Source organism: Xyrauchen texanus, chromosome 2 (assembly GCF_025860055.1).
Source record: "Xyrauchen texanus isolate HMW12.3.18 chromosome 2, RBS_HiC_50CHRs, whole genome shotgun sequence".
In the NCBI taxonomy this organism is placed as follows: Eukaryota; Metazoa; Chordata; class Actinopteri; order Cypriniformes; family Catostomidae; genus Xyrauchen; species Xyrauchen texanus.
In genome coordinates, this window is record NC_068277.1 from 62,872,643 (window position 1) to 62,898,151 (window position 25,509).

Here is a 25,509-nt window from a genome sequence, read left to right on the forward strand (position 1 = left end):
CCAAACTTAGACTGTAATACTGCTTATTCTGAAACAAATTGACCGCTCGTTTTGGTGGACTTTGTTGTCAAATTTCCTTCTATACAGATGGAATGGTGGTGGCGTAGTGGGCTAAAGCACTAAACTGTTAATCAGAAGGTTGCTGGTTCAATCCCCACAGCCACCACCATTGTGTCCTTGAGCAAGGCACTTAACTCCAGGTTGCTCCGGGGGGATTGTCCCTGTAATAAGTGCACTGTAAGTCACTGGATAAAAGTTTCTGCCAAATGCATAAATGTAAATGTAAATAAGCTATTTTGCTATTAAATATGCTGTTTCTCCAGTATAACAGTAACTACGTTTCCATCCAAGGATTTTTTGCAACAAAAAGTGTAGCGCATCACAAAGTTTCCTGATATAGCTGATGGAAATGCAAATTATCGATAAAATTTCACAAGTGTCGACGATATTTTTCCATTTAACTCTAGCGCATAAACTCTTATGACGATACTTAACATTAATGCAAAAGAATTTGCCCCAGTAGTTAATCATGACGACAAAGTATACATCCTTGAGAGCTAATTTATTGTACGTGAAGCATTACTAGCACTTTTATGGATTGGTCTTAACCAAACGTCTCGGGTTACATGTGTAACCCTTGTTCCCTGAAAAAAGCGGAACGAGATGCTGCGCTTTTGCTAAGTGCTACGGGGAACAATCTTGCATTGTGAGCAGCTGTGAATTTGTGTGAAACACGTCAATGAACATTGACCTGAATTTATAGCCTCGGCTGGTGAAGATCATTAGATGCACCTGTGGCCAGGCTATAAATTAGAGGCGTCACCAGCGTGTCGACAGATACCTTTTTCTGAAGAGCAGTCCCGGGACGTCCCAGTGCGGCAAAAAAGCACAGCATCTCGTTCCGCTTTTTTCAGGGAACAAGGGTTTCACATGTAACCCGAGACGTTCCCTTTACAAAAAGCTTCACTTTGATGCTGCGCTTTTGCTAAGCGCTACGGGGAACGCAATACCCACGCCGCCGCACTGGGGCTGTCCGGACCCCTACGGTTGTGAAGTGTGCTCACAAAGCGCGAGAGGTCTCAGACATGAGCTTGATGTCGACTCAAGGGCATAAGAGCCCGGAGTAGCATAAACATCTAAACCATTCAATTTTGATGAATGTGTGCGGAGAGGACCAGCCTGCCGCATCACAAACTTGTTCAGGCATGAGCTGAGGTGTCGACTCAAGGGCATAAGAGCCCGGAGTAGCATAAACATCTAACCCATGAAGATTGATGAACGTGTGCGGAAAGGACCAGCCTGCCGCGTCACAAACCCGTTCAGGCATGAGCTTGGGATGTCGACTCAAGGACGTAAGAGCCCGGAGTAGCATGAACATCCAAACTATAAAATCTGATGAATGTGTGCGGAGAGGACCAGCCTGCCGCATCACAAACCTGCTGCAGAGGGACCCCTCTAGCCAAGGCTTTAGAGGCGGCGACCCCTCTGGTGGAGTGAGCCCTGACACCTACTGGCGAAGCTTGACCACGCGCCTCATAGGCCAGGGCAATAGCATCCCTCACCCAATGTGACATAGTCTGCTTGGTAGCGGCTGCCCCCCTGTTGCGGCCCCCAAAGCAGACAAACAATTGCCCAGACTTATGCCACTGGCTAGTGCGGTGGACATAAGTTTGAAGGGCACGGACTGGGCAGAGTCCGTGAAGACTTTCCTGCTCCGGCGTTAAAAACGGCGGGGAGCAGAAGGCTTCCAGTGTGACAGGGTGTAGTGTCGAAAAAGGCACCTTAGGAAGGTAGTCAGGATGAGGATGCAGGATAGCTTTGGCCATACCTGGGGCAAACTCTAAACAGGCCAGCAAAACAGACAGAGCCTGTAGATCCCCAATTCTCTTAAGAGAGGTAATCGCCACAAGAAAAACCAGCTTGAGAGTCAGAAGTCTATCAGACGCTGACTCTAGAGGTTCAAAGGGGGTTTCGGCCAGACCCTCCAGGACTATTGCTATGTCCCATGAGGGAGTTCTGGTCCTAACAGGAGGCCTCAGTCGCCTGGCTCCACGAATGAAGCGAGCGAGTAGAGGGTGCCTCCCCAAAGGTGCCCCGTCCATCAAGGCGTGGCAAGCCGAAATGGCGGCCACATAAACCCTGAGAGTAGCGGGGAATATGCCTGCTGACAGTTTTTCCTGCAGAAAGTCCAGAACTGAAACAATTTGGCAGATAACTGGATCTGCACCATGTAAACTGCACCACTTTTCGAAGACACCCCATTTATTGGTGTAGATTCTTCTGGTGGAGGGAGACCTAGCACTAAGAATGGTCTTGATAGCTTCAGGCGACAGCCCTGTGTTCCTCAGTTGGTACCCTTCAGGGGCCAAACATGAAGTTTCCACAATTCGGGCCGGGGATGAAATACCGTCCCCTGTGCCTGAGACAGAAGGTCCCTCCTGTCCGGAATCGCCCAAGGCGAGCCGTCGAGGAGAGATATAATTTCTGAGAACCAAATCCTGTTCGGCCAGTGAGGCGCTATCAGTAAGAGGCAAGACCCTTGCTGGCTGAACTCTGGCTAAGACTCCGGGAGCAGAGAAACCGGGGAAAAGCATACAGACACATTCTGGGCCATATATGCGCCATCAGCGTCCAGACCCAGGGGGCTGGGTGACTCAGAGAGAAGTAGAGGGGACATTGCGCAGTCTCTCGAGAGGCGAAGAGGTCCACTTCTGCTCTGTAAAATTTCTCCCAAATTTGTTGTACTACCTCGGGGTGGAGTTTCCACTCGCCCGTCGGTATGTTTTGTCTGGACAGCAAATCTGCTCCCACATTTAGGCATCCAGGGATGTAAATTGTCCTGAGTGACAGGAGCTTGCCCTGGGCCCAAAGGAGAATCTGACGCGGCAGCAAATTCAGGTGGCGAGAGCGTAGACCTCCTTGACGGTTTATGTAGGAGACTGCTGCTGTGTTGTCCACCCGCACAAGGACATGGCAGCCTCTCAGATGTCGGAGGAAGTATTTCAGGGCCAGAAATACCGCCATCAGCTCGAGGCAGTTGATGTGCCAATCGAGCTGATGACCCTCCCATTCCCCTTGGGCTGGACGACCACTTAAGATCGCACCCCAACCCGTCAGGGAGGCGTCTGTCATTAGCATCCTGCGACGACATGACGCACCGAGAGTGGGACCCAAGGTAAGGAACCGGGGTCTGAGCCACATAGAAAGGGAACGAAGCGCTCGGCGCGTAACCCTTATTTGCCTTAGGGGACTGGCCCTTGGATGAAATCCCCTGGCTTTTAGCCACAGCTGAAACGGTCTCATATGGAGAAGGGCCAAAGGAATCACCGTGGACGCAGACGCCATGAGACCTAGTATTCGTTGATACTGATGAACAGTGCAAATTTGACCTAGCCTGAGATTGCTCAGGGAGTTCTGGATGGAGCTGACACGAGTGGGAGTCTGGACGCTGAGTCTCAGACCCAGAGAACCTAGATGAGCCAAGACGATATCCCTGTGCTGAACTGCTAGTTCTTGAGATTGTGCTAGTATCAGCCAGTCGTCTAAATAAATCAGAATGCGGCTGCCCTGGAGTCGCAAAGGAGCCAGTACTGCATCCATGCATTTTGTGAATGTGCGGGGTGATAGGGCTAGGCCGAATGGAAGAACCCGATACTGGAAGGCTTCGCCCCCGAAAGCGAACCTCAGGAACTTCCTGTGCTGTGGCAGAATTCCAATATGGAAATATGCGTCCATGAGATCGATCGTGACCAGCCAATCGTGATGTTGGATCTGAGACACGACCGACTTGACAGTTAGCATCTTGAACTTGAACTTGAATACTCTGACCGAGTGGTTCAAGCCTCGAAGATCTAGAATCGGACGCAACCCCCCACCCTTCTTGGGAACCAGGAAGTATCTGCTGTAATAGCCTGACTCTTTCTCTGGAAGGGGAACATGTTCTATGGCCCCTTTTGCCAAGAGATTTTGCAGTTCTCTCCACAGTAGACATGCCTGCTCCGGTCTTACGGTAGTGGGAACCACGCCGTTGAAACGCGGAGGGCGGCGAGCGAATTGAATTCTGTAGACTCTTTCTACTGTCTTCAGAACCCACATAGAAATACCTGGCGGAAGTTTCCACGCTGCCAGGTTCTCTGAGATGGGTACTAATTTCAACACTTCCTGTTGAGGGGGTGTTGAGTGTTCCATGTCCTAGACTAAGGCAGGAAGCAACGGTACACCCAACTCTTTGTTGGAAGCCTCTATCACCCGAAACACCAAAAACGGCGGGAGTGAAGAGGTTTCGTGAGGGTATCGGGAGGGCCGAAGTGGATGATACACGCGCCCCGTCCCGAAGGGAACTACCCTCACAAAGTTGGGTACAAGAACGTCAGGGCTTCTTTCTTTTAGAAATCACAGCCCTGAGGTCTTTCTTGGGCAGCTGCTGAGGGCGACGAGCCTGTCCCCAGTCCCTACGAGGGGGAGCACGACTCGCCACGCTCTGTTTTTGAGCCTCTCTCCTAGCAGAAGCGGGGCGAGACTGGGTGGCCGACGGCCCCGCCCCATGAGTGTGGCGAGGAAGAAACTGCCCAAAGGTTTCCTCATGGCTTTTCGCCTCCTGGAATCTGGAGATAACCGTATTCATGGCGTCTACGAAGAGACCAGAAGGCGAAACCGGGGCATCGATTAAGAAAACTCTGTCCTTATCTCGGATGCCTGACAGGTTAAGCCATAAATGCCTCTCCGTACTGACTAAAGCGGACATAGACCGGCCAATGGCACGGGCTGACTGCTTGGTCGCGCGAAGAGACAAATCCGTAGCTCGACGAAGCTCTGAAAAGGCCTCTTCGTCGAGAGTTTTACCCGCACTCAGATCCTTTAGCAGGTCAGCCTGGTACGCCTGTAACACAGCCATGGTGTGCAGCGCAGCACCAGCCTGACCTGCCGCTTGATAAGCCCTCATCACTAGCATGGAGGTAGTCCTGCATGGCTTAGAGGAGAGAGCAGGTTTTTTCAAGGACGATGCCGAACCCGGCGAGAGATAACCTGCAAGTGTCTCTTCGACCGGCGGCATCCTTGAATACCCTCGCGCCTCAGCACCCACGATAGTCGAATATAACGACGTCGAGGGCACGTGAACGTGCGAGGTATAAGGGTTCCTCCACGAACGAGCAAGCTCATCGTGGAGGTCATCAAAGAAGGGAAGGGACTGATGAGGTGTTCCCTTCCCTTGGCCATCAGACAGAAATCTATCCTCTAATTTGGAGCGTTTGGGGGTTTCTTGGTCACGTGGCCAGTCTAATTGAAGTCTGGCCACAGCACGAGTAACCACATCGAGTAACTCCTCAGAGTATTTTGCATCATGTTTTGAGTGCTCTGATGTGGGTAACTCGAAATCTATAGACCCAAGGGAATCGAGGTCCCCCTCCTGAACTGAAGAGGCACTGGAGCGCGCTTCAAGAACACGAGAAGGACCAGCCGGATCTGGGGAGAGAGCGAGCGAAAGGGACGCACCCGTCTCTCGCTCCTCAGCCAGATCCATACGAGAGCCCCACGAATGAAGTGCGGGTGCTGGCTCTCGGAAGCGAGGCGAGCGCGAAGCATCTCGACCGAAAGAAGGTCACAATGCGCGCACCGCCTCGCCCCAACGCAGAGCCGCGTGCTCTTCCCCAAACAAACAAAGCAAAACTCATGCGTGTCCTTGTCCGTCATGAGACGTTGACAAGGAAACATGCATCGTTTGCTCCGTTTCTCCATCATTCTCTCTTTTTTTTATTTTTAGATATATATATATATATATATATATATATAATCTCTTTCAGAGCAGAGAGAAAAAGTAAGAAAGTTCTGCACACTGCCTAACAATTTCTATCTCCTAACAAAGAGGGAAGAAAGTTTTCTGAGCAGGTTGTGAGACACACAGCATAGTATGCTCTGAATGAAAAATATCTGTCGACACGCTGGTGACGCCTCTATTTTATAGCCTGGCCACAGGTGCATCTAATGATCTTCACCAGCCGAGGCTATAAATTCAGGTCAATGTTCATTGACGTGTTTCACACAAATTCACAGCTGCTCACAATGCAAGATTGTACCCCGTAGCGCTTAGCAAAAGCGCAGCATCAAAGTGAAGCTTTTTGTAAAGGGAACACATCTGCATCATGACACTTGATAATAAAAATATCTCGTATCATGCACCTGTCATTAGATGATTGTTTGAAATAGTCTATTGAATATCAGGAATGTATGTAAACCCTGATATTACACCGCATCAATGTTTCTTTAATATCTGTGCACACGGCATATACACATCGATGGATGTTCCTTGTACTAAGACTGAAAGTTTCCCCCAATACTTGGTGCAGCCTGAACAGGGTCATGCCGATTCGCTTTCGGGTCAGAATCGGTGGCAACCTGCGATAGGCGCAACATCAGGACCAATATTACAGTCCTATCAGAAGGACAACTGCTCCCTTTGGATTGCAATTCCTCTTCTGATTGCTTTTATTTGTGAAATTAAAATGACAGTAAACTGACTAATTTCAATTAACTGTCTCAATACTCTCCCCATTTTACCAAAACTTAGGAGGAAAACAATTAGGGGCATATTGGAGGCAAAAGCTACACAATTAGTGATAAACACAGATTTCTTTTGCGATAAACCATAACTTATGTGACAAACTGTTTTTTTAAGCATGACGTCATCACGCACACCAATTTTATTGATAAAAGGCCATTTGAATGAAAACAGGCAGAAGACAGCAAATTATTTTTATGCATTCTCACTTTGAAAAGTGGATGTAAACTAGGTAAGTGTACAGAAATGACAAACTTTTTAATAGAAAATATTTTTTGCAGTTAATCAACATATAATCTCAAAATGTTGATGTTCGAAATGAGATGAGAATTTTTGTTCGTTTGTGTCCTGAGTCTGTGATCATCCAGACACCTTTCATTTCATTCATCATTGTCCTTCAAATTACCCCCTGCGCCGCACCGCCCCCCGCCATCCACAGCTTTGATTCTGCCCCAAGGCGAATTCAGAATGAAGTAATTGAATGAAATGATTTTTTTATTAGTGGTTTCGGCAGTCAGGTGTGTCACTACTCTTATTTCCTCAGACAATTAAAGATCCATAATTCATTGCAACAGGAAGTCTCATCTCATTTGGACATGGATGATTCTCCGCCGCTGATTAGAGGAATTCTCCCGTCGGGCGAGCGACGAGCTGCATGTGAATCCAATCCAGGAATGTATGTACATATAAGAGGAGGATTTTAATTGCTTTTAGAATTTGTGTTTGTTTCATTTTATGTCGTTTCAGTGGATGAAGTTGTTCGAGAATTGATTTAACACTGTAATTATAAAGAACAGGCTGGAAACTCAAAAGATTTTAACCTACTCCGTACACAAATCTGTCAGGGAAAATCGCTTGAAAGTGGAAATACTGAAATCTTCAAAACAGCTGGTCAAGATTACGATCAAACACTCAAATCAGCAACAATTGCCTCGTGTGCTTCTTTACCTCAGATCATGCATTTCAGACTGGTTCAGCTTGTGCGCATTCAAGTTGATTGACAAGTTATATCTGTGTTTAAAAGGTGATTGGCTCTTTTACCTGTAAGGCAGGATTTCCTTTTCTACATAGGTGTTCCTAATTCTCCCTTTCATTTTAATACAAGTGCTCCGTCTCAGGCTAAACAACACACGCTCTCACATGAACATGCTTCTCTCATACAAACTATTCTTCAACAAATGTTTGGAAAGTTTGTGTAACATCTAGGCTGGAGCAGGAGCAGATGAGATGAGAACGATGAAGTACTCAACTACAGTTTATTATCAAATAAACAGAGGAACAAAAAAAGACTAGATTAAACTTGACTACAACTTCACTAAACTATTAAATGAAACCATGAACAAGAACATGAACACCAGTGGTGGACGAAGTACACATACCATGTACTTGAGTTAAAGTAAAGATACTCAAGGTAAAATATTACTCAAGTAAAAGTAGAAGTGCTGCCTTTAAACATTCACTTGAGTAAAAGTACAAAAGTATTTGCCTTCAAATGTACTTAAGTATCCAAGTACTATGATTTTTTATGGCCATAATGTCCTATTATAATTTGTCACAAGACTCTTGCTTAACTCAGTCTACATGAAGACTAATGACATTAATTAATCATATATATATATATATATATATATATATATATATATATATATATATATTTGAATTGAATACATTTTTTGTGTGTTTAATTTTGGAAGGAAGGGACTGTTCCCATAAGGTATAATACATTTACAGTATTTACTGTATATATTTTTCTCGAGTGTCTATGGTCATAATTATTAACATCCTAATGTTATGATACATTCACATAAACCTGCACAACACCATTAAATATATATATATATATATATATATATATATATATATATACACACACACACACACGCACGCACGCACGCACACACATATATAAAATATATGTATATATATATATATATATATGTATATATTCTATGTTATGGGAGCAGCCAATTTCCCTCAAAATTAAACACAAAAACGTATTAATGCAGTGTTTCTGCTACTCCCCAGAAAAAAATCCTATTATATGCAAGTCATTTTAGTGTCAACATAATAAGCAATGTACATTATGCATCAATATTTACCGATAATTGCTGCAATAATAGCTGCTGCTCTCTGCCCCGCTTAAAATCATTGGCAACGCAATTTGTTTGGAACTATTGAGAGCTACACGAATCACGTGACCGCTGCGGCAGCGAGATCACTGTCGCAACCGTCTATGTTCGCAACTCTCATATTTAACGGCTCTGGGGTGCGTTTCCCGTACAACGACGTAACTTGCTGCTCCACTACCGTAGTACGATGCACTGTTGAAGAAATCAACTTGCTAGTCACGACTGTTTCCCGAAACCGTATTGTCGCAAATTGGTTGTTCAGCCACGTTGGTTAATGATGTCACACATGTGGTGGAGTAAAAACTACTTTTAATGAATCTGTTTGCGATCAAATTAATGCTAGATGTTTTGCTAAAAATTACGGACATGTCATCTGAGGACTCTCTCATATTTTTCTCAGTTATTTGCTTTATTTCCAGATTCAATCATAGGCTCGTTCTTACGCACTAGAGCACGTTCACACATGCGCACTCTTCAAAAACGGTGCTTTAAATCTATTGACAAACTAAAAGACATAAAGGACATTTGTATGTCTTCTAAATAAATGATACTGATTGTACTGGATGTCATCTTGCTTATTTGGCTCAAGATAATAATTTATTAAGCCCACATGTTATAATAACAAGAAACTCTGCTTCTAACCACAGGTCGAGAGCTGTCGTTCCAACCACACAATTCTGGGATGCTGTTTGCGAATGTTCGTTGGAACGATGGTTTCGGGAAACACCGACTCGTTGAACTATGATGATAACGACGGAACTTGCGACCATAATTGGCAAACGATGCTTTTGGGAAACGCACCCCTGGTTCGCGCTTAGTAGATGCCGCCAAAGCAAGTTCAAAACAAAGCGTGCGCGCGCTGTACTGTGATTGGTGGCTCGATTGACCAGTTACCTTTTTATCCACTCATAAATAAAAAGGAACGACTGATTTTGAAAATGTAGTAGAGTAAAAAGTAAGATATTTGACTTTGAAATGTAGTGGAGTTAAAGTAAAAGTCTCCCCAAATTTAAATACTTCAGTAAAGTACAGATATGCAAAAAAGCTACTTAAGTACAGTAACGAATTACATTTACTTCGTTACTGTCCACCACTGATGAACACTAACAAGACATGAACGAGAACATGGAACAAGAGCTATGAATAAGACCATGAACGAGAGCTACTAAGTGTTATACAACCATAATACCTGACAAAGGACAAGAGAATGTGAGGACTAGAAATACACAGGGAGAACAACATAGGACAACCAATGAAACAGCTGACAACAAGATGAAAAGACTAACAAACCAAGAACACAACCAGGAAATCACATGACAAACAGGAACCAAACTTCAAAATAAAAGGCATGGTGAAATATAATACATGAATATGTACAAAACAAACATAAATGTGAATTTTAGTTTTTTATTTTTGTTCTCAAAAATAAATAAAAAATACAAATAAATTCTGGTACAGGACACATTTATATGAAAATATGAAATGCACTGTGGTTAAGCTCAGAAACTCTAACTTTAATTGTTCATTGTTGCCAAAGGTTTGCTGGAGGTTCATCACTACCGGTGAAGAGCTGCAAACATCTGTGATGAATCAAAAGCTCATCTGCATGTGAAAATAACGAGCGGCAAATTTGCAGTAAATTTGCAGATAATTTTGATTTTTAGTCATGGTAGCTATTGCTAATGAGAGATGTTCATTCAATCATACATACACACACACACACACATATATATATATATACAGTATATATACTGTAGAAGCATAACAGATATCAGCTGTGTTGTTGTTTTCCCTCCCAAAATGATGTCACTTCCAGAAGGACCCCTTAAACTCTCAAAGGGGTGCAAAAAAAGGTTTACGTTTAAAACGTTAGTCTCCGTATACGTAGGTCAGGCATATAAGATATCATTTGAAAGCTTAGAATCTGAACTTTTCATAGATAACCTTCACATTTACAAATAAGGTCTCAAAACATTTGCGTAGAAATTTGAGTCCACTCAGAGGCCGAGATATTCAAAGAAATAATGAGGGCGGTGCTTGAACTAAACATTAGACTGAATGTCTATGGACGATCACATCTGTGAGGACTAAAATACATTAGAGCGCCACCTACGTTTCACATCTGTATATTGTGATTGACTTTTTTCTAGTGTTTTCTGTCATCTAGTGGAATAAAATTAGACTTTTCAAAGTGAGAGTGAACAGAACCAGAATTACATTTTTACAAATTTAGGACAACAACAACAACACATTTTTTTCTGTTTATCATAAGATTATAAACACATACAATATTATTTATGAATAATTGGACTCTTTTTTTATTTATTTAGGCGGTTCTCCCTTTCGCCCAATGTTAGCTGGGATAGGCTCCAGCCCCCCGCGACCCTGTACACAGGATAAGTGGTTGACGATGGATGGATGGATGGATAGGCGGTTCTCTGAAAACTTTTTACTTAATTATTCCAAAGTATGTGTGAATAGTGAGTTTTTAAATTTAAGTGTGAAAAAATTATGACATTATGGCCTTAGTTTAAAGGATGGGAAGTGATATGTATGACACAGGAAAAAAAAAAAACTATAAATAAATAAATTGTATTCCCAAAATTGCTTACGATAATGCAATTCCAGTTTTACATTGAAATTTCCAGTTTTTCATCATGCTCCGCTGCCCGCTTCATGCGGACAGTTAGAGGAAATTTGTGCAAACACCAACCGCTAACTCCCGAAGACATGGAAAAAATGGCAAATAATTGTTTATTTAACAGCTCAAGCGCTGAGATTTCAACCAGTGCTGACGTCTCACAGTTCTAAAGTTACACTGACAGAAATATTTGTGATGTGGCCTGTATGTTGCTGTTGGAAAGATCAAGAATATTCTGAGGTTTGGGTGAAATTCCATTCACTATGGCAAACACACTCTGAAGTGGATACTATGAAGGATGCAATCCCTGACTGTAAAATTGTCATTTTTGAGTGAACTACCCCTTAAAGTCCACATCACAGGGCACTTTCGGCTGATTGGAGAGTACTCTTTCATTTGGAACCACCATTGGCACATGATGTTGTATTTTGTTGGGTTCGGTTTGCGTAGGCCTCAGAAATGTGCTGAGAACATTAAAATTAAAGCCCTGTAGATTTTAATTATAATCTGTGCACCCCTCAGTAAAGACTTCGGGCAAAGATTTAACCCACACACTTCACGGGCCTGACAGACCACATCAGCGGTTTCGACACAGACAGGCGGACAGGTTTTCTGATTATATATATATATATATTTTTTTTTTTTTTTTTACATAATTAGACCAGAGCAGGAGAGGAGGTAAATATGTGCTTATTAGCACAATTAAAAAACAGCGCAACACAAGATCAGGGGCTCAGAACAGTAGTAACCCCACAGGACGACATGGCAGGTAGGTGGATGCCAAAAATACACATTGAACATGGAGGAGTTGAACAACTGAGCTGGAGTTTAACTCCCTTTTGTTTGGTGACAGTTTGGAAACTGTCAAATAGGATGAAGCTCTTAAAGCACCCAAAAATATAAATTCTGTCATTATTGACATTATTTCCCTCATGTGTTTCCAACCCTGACTTTCTTTCCTCAGTAGGATACAAAAGGAGAGGTTTTGAAAAATGTCCTAGCCACTCTTTTCCACATAATACAAGCAAATAAAGACAGGGCTGTCAAGCTCCAATATGACAAAAGGGAACTGACCAAAATTGGTGTGACTTTTTTGGCACAAATCCTGTACTTTACATTTTTTTTGTAGTGTGAACTATTCAACATTTTATATAAAGTAGTATAATATATAAAATTAGGGGAAAAAATCAAAGTAGGTAGTTTTAAATTAGATTAATTATGTTAATTATTCAAGTTAATCGCAATTAATCAGATATATCAATATTTGCTTAGAAAGACCTCCAAAGAAAGATAATTCAATATATAATAATTAATAGGGGTGTACAGCGGAGTCATTATCTGTATTTGTACATCTGTTCGTATGACAAAATGATCTGTCTCTGTCTTCGGATAGAATCAGGTGTGGGCGGGGCTTAAACCGGAAGTGCTGGTATCTCCTGGTATTTCAGATATTAATATCTGCATGAAAAAAATAATTTTTGTTTGTCTGTGCATGTATAACAACATTATTCTGGACGCAGAAGGTGTCAAACAAAATGTGAAATGTCAAGCACAAATTGTGAATGTGAATGATAAATAAAAATATGAACATTAAAAGCATTAATTATAAAATAATTATAGCCTAAATAGAGGAGAAAGTCCCATAAGTCTATCAGGAATTTTTACAATAGGACACCATTATTTAGTTAAATAAAAATAATAATTATAATGTTAAATTTATATAGCGCCTTACCAGAGTTCAAGAACACGTCACATTCTCAAATTTAGCACAGTTTAAAGAAGAAGAAGAAAAGATAGAACATGTTTTCATAAGGAGGAATATTCCTAATAGATGAATACTCTATGAAGCATTTGAACATTTATGGAGCATTTTTACTTTTTTTTTCTGGAATAATGTCTTAACCAGTAAATTACCTTAATCGCTGATGTGAATATAAACGATGTCCACTTTAAGAGATGGATAGACGAGCTCTGATGTTAAATCACTTCAGGTCAGGAATTTAACATCGCACTCAGGTTTAGGCTATAAATAAATACACGAGAATCACGTGTGAATGGTGTGATACACTAGCATAGACATTTCAAGAAGTGGAAAGTGTAGATGATGCACACAATTAACAGAGACCACTTGTTCGCACTTTAGAAATATTGGCTGCACAGATCCATAAATTTGTTGTCATTTTGGATGTTTTTTAAATGTTGCTTTATCCTTGTGCTTATTGGATAATCAGTCAAATATTTTTTTATTATTATTCAGATGAATCCGTTATTAGTTTTGAAGTCATTATTTGTGCCTTTCTGAATAAGGTCTTCGGCTTCGGCACATCCCTAATAATCAAAATAATTATATATAATATAGGCTTATATAATATGATAATTCAGACAATTCAAAGACAATAGTTTATTGTGGCAGATGAGTGATTAGACAAAACAAAAAGTATTTTATAAGTCAATATATTCTTTGTTTCAATCCAATATTATTGAACATAAGATTATCACTGGCCTACAGGCCACAGCCATTCATTTTGCAGTGGAGTTTGTCAATCTGTCCAAAGTAGACTTTTCTCACAGGAGATGTTCCTGTACTATTTTTGCTGGTCTATGAACACATGGTGTCAGACGGATGCTTTTAGTGCTTATGTCATGTTTCACTGGTTCTCAGCATCTAACGCCATAAATGCTGCACTGCAAGAAGCTATGTAAAGTCAAAAATAATTTAAACTAAAAAACGCATCTCAAGATATTCTGTGGTGTTCCAACCAGAAGTCTTTGAACAGTTTTGTTGCCTGTACAGCTGGAGTTGCACTTTCTGCCCCCTGCTGACTGAGACTTGCAAAAAACATGAAGAAGGTACTTCAAGCTAAAGGTCAGCACAGGTTTTAAAATGAAGCCTGACCTGAGACAGAGTAACCTGAACCTACCTGGCACGACCAGTACTGTCAGATTGTAAGCCAAACCGGACCCCAAACCGGTATCGCTCGCTTATGATTTCTTCTCCAAGCAATATTGTTGCAATAGGCTGTATTTTATGTTAGCATCATAGGTAACAGTATGGTAACAATAAACATACACAGTTTTAACAAGATACAGTGGCTCCTCAGTACAGTACAGAGGAAGGGGGATAAACAAACAAACATTGGTTTACCATTTATCAAACTCCGAAACTTTGGTGCAGAACAGTCTGGAATCATGAGTAAGAGTCTCTTCTTTGCAGCCTGAACCTCTTCAGAGTGTCACATTTTTGTGACACCTGTGCTAAAATCAAGCTAGACACTCTGTAAATAATGAAATAGAATGTAGGTGTCTCAAGAAGAAGTTCTTTTTAACTTGACACATATTTGGAAGTCCTGAGCAAGTCGCTGAAGAAACATTAAAAGATGTCCATCCAGCACGTGTTTAAATTGGAAACAATTGAACACACATATACGCACAATAACACGTTCGGTGTGAACGGCTTCTGACTCATCCATTCTCACATGTTAGTGAGTGAGAAACTGTTTAAAGCAAGTTAGGTAGGGCTATTTTTTTATAGGGCTGTCGATTTAACCTGTTAATTTGGTTTGCGATTAATTATATGAATAATAGCACAAACTAAAAATGTATGTAATTAATCATGTCCCCTGTCCGTAATAAGGAATATTCCTTCCATAAAAGCAATTCAAGGTTGAAGTACCATCTGTTTTCTCCAGGGGGCAGTAAGCGAAACTCCAGCTGTATAGGCAATGAGCAGCTTATGAAGAGAACAAACACACTTACCAACAGCAGACAGCACAAGATGAGAACACGTTCTTGCTTTAAAAACACAGCTTTACGCAGCGCAAATCCCATCTAAGGGATCTAAAGACGTGCTTTTCGAAGTTTCAAACTTTGTTTAATTTGACGCAGCGACCTAAAAACGGTACATTTATGATATGATGCAACCGAGATGCTCCTAAAGTGTCCATCTGATGCAGGTGTCCTTAAACAAGCCCTCATAATAAATCTCAGACTGATTGATGAATTTAAATGGATTGCTGTGAACTGTAGGTCAATGATTGGCTTCTATTCAATAATATGGAAATAAACAATGTATTGGATTCTAAAGCCACTTTTTGTTTTGTCTTATCAATGATTAACTTCTCTGCCACAAGAATGTAATGCATTTCAATTATCTGAATATCATTTTTTTATAACATATATTATTTATAATTCTATATTGAATTATTGTTATTTCAGGGGCTTTCTCAGCAAATATTTATAGATGTGATTAATCTGATAAATTAATCAGCACACCGTGTAAATAAATGAATAAAACTTTGAATCGATTGACAGCGCTAATTATAACATTACACTTTGTGTTATATTACACTGCCAACCCTTATGAATTGATTACGGCATTGACTGATTTCAATAAAAAATGCTGTGAAGGGGTTTGTAATACAGCTCCTGAGGAAATGACTGTAAATGTGTCACCTTTCTCTCTTCGTACTGCTGTTAAAACACCACTCTCTGTTTTACACTTTTGGAGGTCATGAAAACAGGAAAATAGGCTCATTATTTCATGATTTAAGGTTTCACTAACAGAGAGCATCTTCTATATTTAAATAGATTTTTGAACTTTTGTGCAGACTGGATTAAGAATGACAGGCCCTATTTTGTACCCTATTTATGAAAGAACAGTAAAGAAACATGAGCTTCCTGAACGAGAGAGGTCTTGTTTTTATTGTAAGGTCACAAACTGATCGTGTCCCTCAAAGACGAACCCTGTTCACATGGAAAACAAGAGCAGAAATGCACTGTGGAAAATCAGACTCGTATGTGTGCAGTGCGGTTCTGGCTTTACAGAGAGAAACAGACCGCAAAGGACACGTATTGTCATTCCACTGAACGGGGATTTCTGAAATTGGATAAATGTATGAAAAATGACAACATTCGCTATTGACCAGAGAACCGAAACCACACGAGCTCAGGAAAACACGAGAGATAAATCATATTTGAAGGCATGGGTCACATTCTCCGAAAGATGAGCTGGAAATATCGCTAAAGAGAGACAGACAGATTAATGATACGTTCCAATCGGCCAATAGTGCCCTAAAAAGTGTACTTCACGTGGTATTCATCCATCCTAAGTGAGTGTACACAGTATATGAATGAATATGTTCAGTCTGAAGGGAACTGCAAACACTCTAACAATATCTGTCTGTCTGTCTGTCTGTCTCTCTCTCTCTGAGGTGAGGGTCGCTGAGGTCCAGTGCCTTTGTCTCTCTCTCTTTCTTGTTGTCCCCCTCTCTCTGTCGCTATAGTGACATATCAGGTTAGTGTTGTAATAAATCACGGCGCTCTCGTCTTTGATGTAATTAATAGCTGCTGGAGGAGCAACAGCCTGTAATTTGCAGATGCACCTGAAAACTTTTCCTCCAACTCTAGTCTTTATTTCAGAGGAAAAACTGCAGAACAGCCTTTTAAAGTGTCATAGTGAAATATAATTATTTATGCCTGCATCTGTAGACAATTTCATGATAAATTGAAGTGTTGTTTGCCCGTGCAAAACTCATGTGACCACATTGCATTTGAGGTGTAATCGAATCGGTTACCTAACGTAACCTCGGTTCTCTCTAGACGAGGGAACGAGTATTGCGTAAGCTAGCTTACGCTACAGGAAAGATTAATCTTTTCTGAGATATTGAAGCCAAAAAATTATCCTTAATTTTGTTTCATTTGTCAACGCAGTGCAGCAACTGCAGACCTTGAGCGGGCTAGCTAGCGAGCTCATTGGTTGCTCTGCGGCAACTGCTGCAGCCTATAGACGAACTTGGGCGAACTCGCGTCCAATGAGAGGCATCCACGCGCTTACTGCATCAAAGCCCGCCAAAATGGCCGTGGCTAGAGTGCATATAAGCGTAGTTCGTACGCTGGAACGCTGGTTTTCATTGAATGAAGCGAAAGTCGCTCGTGGCGCAAGCACGGCCGGCTACGCAATACTCGTTCCCTCGTCTAGAGAGAACCGAGGTTACGTTAGGTAACCGATTCGTTCTCTTCACGAGAGGTTCTCTCGTATTGCGTAAGCTAGCTTACGCTCACGGGAACCCATTGTCAACGCTGTCGCGCCAAGCATCCACTGCATGAGCCCCGGGGTGGGGGGACCGGGGAGCCCTTGTGAGTGGGGAAATAATATTTGGCCGGCAAGTGTGCGGGCCAGTGTGTGTGTAATACATAAGCACATTGTGGGAAGGGAGCGACAGAGCGGCGGTGCCGGTCTGTGTGGAATGAGTCCCATCAGTGCAGCTCACCAGGGGAGCTGTAGCGTATTAAACCGCTAGTAGTTTTGCCTGCAGGGCGGGCACTTCCAGATTGTAAAATCTGACAAAGGTGGAGGGAAGCCCAGCCCGCTGCCACACATATGTCGTGAATTGAAATCCCGCTGGACCATGCTCACGATGAGGCCATGCCTCTAGTGGAGTGAGCCCTAATGCCCAACGGGCATGGCAGGTCTTTGACGCGTATCGCGGCAGCAATAGCATCCACTATCCATCTAGACAGTGTCTGTTTCGGCGGCGAGACCTTTGGTGCGCCCTCGAGCGAAGCGAAAAGCTGCTCAGAGCGTCTGAAAGAGGCGGAGCGCGCAGTATTCAATCTCAGTGCTCTGACTGGGCAAAGGAGATTGGCGTCGCGTTCGCTATCGGATGCTGGCAGCACCGATAAGGAAATGACCTGTGCTCTGAAAGGAGTACCGATCACCTTGGGGACATAGCCGTGTCTAGGCTTTAAAATGACCTTGGAGTCACTTGGTCCAAACTCAAGACACGCAGCGCTGACAGACAGCGCGTGAAGGTCTCCCACACGTTTGACTGATGACAGGGCAGTCAGAAAAACGGTTTTGAGTGAAAGGTATTTCAAATCCACGGATTGAAGCGGTTCGAAAGGGGGGGCTTTCATAGTTTCGAGAACTATAGAAAGATCCCAGATAGGAACCGATGGAGGCGCGGGGTTCATCCTTCTAGCTCCCTGAGGAAGCGGATGACCAGCTCATTTTTTCCCAGTGACTGGCCGTGCAGGGGTTCAGCGAGCGCCGCGACGGCCGCCACACTACACTTTGAGCGTGGATGGGGATCTGCCCTTATCCAGCAGCTCTTTGTAAAAACACGAGCAGCGACGACACCCCACATGTCCGTGGGTCCAGGTCTCTGTCGGTGCACCATTTTGAAAACACAGACCATTTTGATGCATAGAGTCTTCTCGTGGAAGGGGCTCTAGCGTGTATGATGGTGTTTATTACCCCTTCTGGCAGAGCGACGGGTAGTCGTTGATCACCCACGCGTGCAGTGCCCAGCGCTCTGGGTGGGGATGCCAGATCGTGCCGCAAGCTTGAGAGAGGAGATCTGCTCTCACTGGGATGGGCCACGGCGCTGTCAGTGACAGCTGTGTAAGCTCCGGGAACCATGTCTGATTCTCCCAACGCGGGGCTATGAGGAGCACCGAGTGACGCGTTTCCCTGATCCTCTGCATTACCTGTGGCAATAGCGAGACGGGAGGGAAGGCGTAAAGCAGGCGGTTGGGCCAGTCCTGGGCCAGCGCGTCCTCACTTTTCGAGAAAAATATTGGGCAGTGAGAGTTCTCTTCTGACGCAAAGAGGTCTATCTCTGCTCTGCCGAATATACGCCATAACTTCTGGACTGTTTGAGCGTGCAGGGACCATTCCCCTGGGGGAATATTGTCTCTGGACAGTCTGTCTGGGCCGTCCTTCAGGTGGCCTGGCACGTGTGTCGCCCTCAGCAAGCGCAGGTGGCACTGGGACCAACTCAGTATGCGTTTCGTCAGATGGAAGAGGTTCCTGGATCTGACACCGCCCTGACGGTTTAGGTAGGATACCACAGATCTGTTGTCCGAATGGACCAGGACGTGGTGACCCTGAATGACCGGGAGAAAGCGCATGCGCGTACTCGACCGCTATCATTTCCAGACAATTTATGTGAAGGAGCTTTTCCTGAACTGACCATAGGCCAAAAAAAACGGAGAGCCCTTGCAGACCGCGCCCCAACCCGTGTTGGACGCGTCTGTCGAGATGACTTTTCGGCGAGATACAGCTCCCATCGTCACTCCCGCTGATACCATTCGGCCACTGTCCAGGGCTGCAGAGCTGAAATACAGGTCTGAGTCACCTTGATCGGCTGGCGGCCTGTGGCCCAAGCCCGGCGAGACGCGGGTGTTTAGCCAATGCTGAAGCGGGCATGCGCAGTAAACCCAGCTGAAGTACTGCTGCGGCTGAGGCCATGTAACCTAGCACTCTCTGAAATTTTTTCAGAAGCGTGAGGCTGTTCATCTGAAAGGACGCGGCTAGTCAGCTGAACATGGCGCGGCTGTGTAGATAAGCGAGCCGTCATTGCCACGGAGTCTAGTTCTATTCCAAGGAAGGAAATTGCCTGACTGGGCTGTAGTGAGCTCTTGGTCCAATTGACTGCAAGACCCAAACTGTTCAGATGGCTGAGGAGAACTGTTCTGTGAGACAGAAGCTCCGTATGTGACTGTGCCATAATCAGCCAGTCGTCCAAATAGTTCAGAATTCGCAAGCCCTGACTCCGCAGGGAGTGCGAGGGCCGCATCCATGCGCTTCGTGAAAGTACGAGGTGCTAAAGACAGGCCGAACAGAAGGGCGGTGTATTGATAAACCTGGCCGTCGAGCGAATCTCAAGAATGGCCTGTGACGGGGATTTATCTGAATCTGAAAATAGGCATCTTTCAGATCGAGAGAGATAAACCAGTCCCCTGGCGTGTGCTGCGAGGAGTTTCCTGATTGTAAGCATTTTGAACAGTCTTTTGCAAGCACCTTGTTCAAAACCCTGAGATCTAATATTGGTCTGAGGCCGCCGTCTTTCTTGGGAACAAGAAAATAACGGCTGTAAAACCCGACTTCAGCTCAGCAGGCGGCACTTTCTCTATGGCCCTTTTGCACAGAAGGTTTGCTATTTCTGAGCGAAGCATGCAGGCTGCTTCCGTGTTCACAATAGTTTCGAGCCGTGCTCTGAAGCGGGAGGGCGGCGATCGAACTGTAGCAAATAGCCCTGTTTTATTGTGCTTAACACCCATTTGGATATCCTGGGATAGCTTCCCATGCTTTGAAGCGTAGCAGCTAGAGGGTGAATGGCCAAATCGCCCTGATTGCCGCTACACAGCTGAACAGAATGTGTGGCGCTTACTGTGCTTATGCATGACTGCTTCGCAGACAGCAGGGACAGGCTGTTCTGTGAGTGACTTCCCGATTGAGGTGAATGGGGAAAGAGTCACATCTGTTAAGTGATGCTGCGGGCATAGTCACGGACACGGGACTTACATACAGAGAAGTGTTTGCTGGCCGTGTGACAGAGCGGGCAGAGAATGGGCAGCGCTGCGTATTCGTGGCGCGTTTATTGACTCTAACACTCGGCGGGCTGTGTCCGCTTTATGTGAGTGGGCTCTGATCGGGACACGGGAAGTGTAATGCTTGTGTGTAGAGGTGAACACTGGATTGTGGGCACATTTTCTACACAAGGCTGGTCGATGTGACAGAGCTGGCCAGAGAAGAGGCAGCGCACGGATTAGGTGAGGCGTTTATTGACTCTAACACTCGAGCGGGCTGTGTCCGCTTTATGTGAGGGGGCTCTGATAGGAACACGGGAAGTGTAATGCTTGCGTGTAGGGGTGAACACTGGATTGTGGGCACATTTTCTACACATAAGGCATGTTTGCTCTTTACAAGATTTCTTTGGGTTGCCGTGAAAACGGCGTTTGAGTGCAGGCAAGCGGGCAGTATCACCGGCTTGTTGGCTGCTGAATCCACCACTGCAGTAGCCTGAGAGAAGGGGACTGACAGAGGGCGAAGCTTTTACGACTGTCCGGCTGTGGCGGGACTGAGCCGTCGTTTTCTTAACAAAGCTAGGAGGACTTCGGTTGCTCAGGTTTCAACGCAATCTTAGGCCGAGGCCCGCGGGGGGGCGGCGGTCTGGTGCGGCTGTCTGAGCGCGACCTAGGGCGGCCGCCCTGTCGACACTGAAAAGTCTGGCTTTGCTGAGCTGGGCGCGGTAAAGAGGCTCGTGCAGGAGGCTGGTCACGTGGGCGGCCTGCAGAGGAGCTAGCGCGACGAGGCAGGAAGAGATTCATGGCTTGGGTGGCTTTCTGGACTTCCGTGAAACGGTCAACAATGCCACTCACCGCGGAACCGAAGAGACCGGACGGAGAGAGCGGTGCATTGTCCGTCACGCTCCTTAGATCTGAAACAGCCTCTGGGTGTCCGCCTTTCTCATCCCATTCTCGAAGGAGGTCCGCTTGGAGGATCTGTAAGACGGCCATGGAATGCAGAGCAGATGCGGTTTGGCCGGCGGCGGCATAGGCGTGGCCAACACAGGCGGAAGTAGTTCTGCAGGCCTAGACGGGAGCACCGGTTTAGACCGCCATCTCGCGGAGGGCGGGCAAAGGTGTGCTGCTACCGAATCCTCTGGATTCCTGGGCCGAGGAGGCGGCTTGGGAGCCTGACCACTCCTCGCTGTCGAAGCCATGATGGAACAGCAACCCTTATCCTCCGCCTCGTCATCCCAGATGGCAGCAGTCGCGGCGCTTCGGCGGCAACTGCGGCGTCCGAGGCGGGGAGGGTGAAAGTGAGACTTCGAGGAGAGGCTCGGCGAGGCAGTCGCTTCTAACACCGGTTCCGGCAGCCTTTGGGAGAGGCGCTTCTTATTGCGCTGGCGAACGGAAGCGCGGCGGCTTCGGTTTTGCATGCTTCGAGTCGAGCCCGCAGGGTCGACATCGGAAGCTCCTCGCAGAGGTCGCATCCGTTGTCAGCGAGGGCGAGCTCTGCATGTTCCCGTCCCAGGCAGAGAGCGCCAGATGAGGTGGCGGTCTCCGGTGCTGAGAGGAGCGGCATGAGCCGCAGGAAGTCGCGAGGCATCTTTAAAAGGCGCTCGATACTCTTTTTGTGAAGTTAGCTGAGGAACTTAGCTTGCTCTAAAAAGGATACGTTGCCGGATGGCGTAGCTTCGCAGGATGGCTGAAGGTGGCGAAGGCGGCCGGCTTCTTCGGCGCTGTCCAAGCTTGCTAGATGCCCCTCGAGCGGCGACGCGGCTTCCAGTTCAGAGATCGCGAAGAGCTTCGCTGAAGAGATGAAAATCAGGGTTCCAGCCTATGAACTACGCTTATATGCACTCTAGCCACGCCCATTTTGGCGGGCTTTCATGCAATAAGCGCGGACGCCTCTCATTGGACGCGAGTTCAGCCCGAAGTTCGATCTATAGGCTGCAGCGGTTGCTGCAGAGCAACCAATGAGCTCGCTAGCTAGCCCGCTCAAGGTCTGCAGTTGCTGCACTGCGTTGACAAATGATACAAAATTAAGGATAATTTTTTGGCTTCAATATCTCAGAAAGATGAATCTTTCCCGTAGCGTAAGCTAGCTTACGCAATACGAGAGAACCTCTCGTAAGAGAACTCAATGTGTCCACTTGTGGTAGATTAGATACTGATTTTGAATTATCATTATTTGTTTTCTTGTTTTTTTTTTTCAAAATAATATATTTGGCTTGATCCTGAAGCAGCACTGCTCTGATTCGTCCAATGGGATCAGTTGTTATGGGAACCAATAACATTCATAATTAATTGGCACATGGTTCGTGCTTTATTCTTTGCCACTTACTTCAAAACACATGTGAGAGCAAATGATGAACTTCTGTCAGTTTTCAATGGAGAGCGATCAATTCTTCAGCCGGTCCAGGGTCTATTAGGACCGGGCAGTGGACCAAAACACCCCCTTAAAAGATTGTATTGACCAAAATACACTCACAGTCTCTAACACACACTCCGCAGGGCACAACATTTTCCTCCATTGAGCGATCATTCATGTGTGGATGTTATATGTTCCTAAATGCCGCTGGAGGCTATGAACACACACACACACACACACACACACACACACACACACACACACACACACACACATCTAAACACTCCTATTTCTTAGTTAAGACATGCCAATAAAATACTGATGATATTTGAAGGAACAGCATAGCAAACATTAGGGTACTGTCTGATTCATTTTCCAAAATATTTTACAGTTTATAGATAAGCAATAATAGTACACCCAAAAAGGAAAAATCTGTCATTGTTTACTCACCCTCATGTCATTTCAAACCCGTATGACTTCCTTTCTTCTGAGAAACACAAAAGGAGTGATTTAAAAAATGGTTAGGCTGCTCTTTTCCATAAAACAAAAGCAAATAGTGACCAAGGGCTGTCAAGCTCCCAAACAGACAAAAAGCACCATTAAGGAATCATAAAAGTCGCCTCCGCTGTAGCTCTCAAATCTCACTGAGCACATTTACATGCAAACCAATTTGCTGATAACTCCCCCAAAAAACTAAACAAAGCAAGAAAACCATGTTTACGTGAGATTTGAAATAATCGTGTTATTCTGGGCTTTTGATATCAAACCATAAAGAGGCATGTACACAACTCTTGAGTATATTGGATTAGACAGTAAGAACGCTGATAAAGGAGCTTGCACCGCTGGATTTGGGCAATGGGCAAAAAGTGTCAATTCGTTTATTCTTAAAAGAGTCATGACATGAGGATTTTCATTGATCTTTTGACATATAAGATGTCCTTGTACTATAAAAACATACTGTAAGTTTCAGAACTCAAAACTTCCTCCTCAACAGAAAAAGTCACACAGGGGAAGAGGAAAGAGATGGGCCTGTCAAGGGAGATTCATCCAAAATGACACCTTCACGTGTGCCTGTGGATTTAAATGTTTTTCTACAAAAACATGCACAAGACGAACAGCTTTGACCGTTATCATACATCTTGCGTCACTTTTAAAAGATGCAATGTCACTACCACTGACTTGGAGAAACTCATGCAGTCTGTGCGTTAACAAATATGGAATATGTGATATGTGAAGACCAGTGTCTCTGCTTTGGCCTGTTGAAGCCGGTTGAATACCCCAACATCATCGTGGATTGTATTACGTTTAGAAGATTTCAGTGTGGATCGCTTGTGAAACAGTCACAATATGATTCAAGCTGTTCAAAGGAACTGTTATCAAAAGAATAAAAGGGCAGTTAAAATTGGACAATTAGATGAAAAACTGTGAGTAACCAGTTTCATTCATGAATGTTTCACTGTTTGATAGTTTATGCTGTGCTTGAGTGAACAGTTTGATAAATTCAGATGAAATGTGTTGGGTGTAAATTATGCATTAACCCTGAAATGTAGTTTTATAATGATCTGTGGAGTTTGTTCATTTTCCTCAGACCATGGCTGTGTTGGAAGGGCTGCATGATGTTAACCAATCTCAACAGTGGGTGTTTACAATGATGTCTTAAAGGGACAGGCAGCATAAAAGCAATACTTGTGGATTAGCATACAATAGCTTTGTGTGAGGAACAAATCCAAATTTGAGTTGTTATGAAACCTAGCACGTTGTGTCAAAGCACCATTTTTTTATCTGTGCACAATCACAAATTAGATTTGAGAGCTGCAGCAACGAAGTTTTATTGATGAAACTTTCATTTGGGTCTGTTCCTCTTACAAAGCTATTGTATGACATTAGAAGACTTGAAATAAAGTGCATAAGTTATATGGACTACTTTTATTAATTGACTTTTTGTGGTTTAATTGTCCTTCTTTTGGAACTTGACCGCTGTGGTCACTAACTGTTGTTTTGTAAAATATATTTAAACACACAAATGTTCAGGTAGTGTTGCATATAACCATTACTGTCAGAGTTCAGAGAATAATTTGATCATGTACTCGAAAACACAAGTACAACATTACAGCTATCTGAAGTTTTATAGACTGACCTTAAAACTGATTTTTGACGGCAGCATGAAGCATGTCATAAACGTCAAGACTTTATTTTGCACAACTCAAGCTGCGAACAAACCAGCATGAATTTATGAAAACAGAGTTGTAGAGCATAAACACTGAAGCTGTACATACTCTCCCTGAAACAGCAGCCCGTGTGCCGTGTCATGCTCCACAGAATGTGGAAACGAGGAATAGAAAGAGTGAAAGATAAAAGAAAAGCAATTTAAAGCACCATTTCCCTCCGCTGTGGCTTCTGGATGTTAGTCATGTTTCTGTGTTGTCAGCTCAAATGGTTAAAAGCTTTTTCTCTTTCTGCTCGTTCTCTCTAAAAACAAAATGGAGGACAGAATGGAATGCCCATCTGCCCTGTGGCGCAT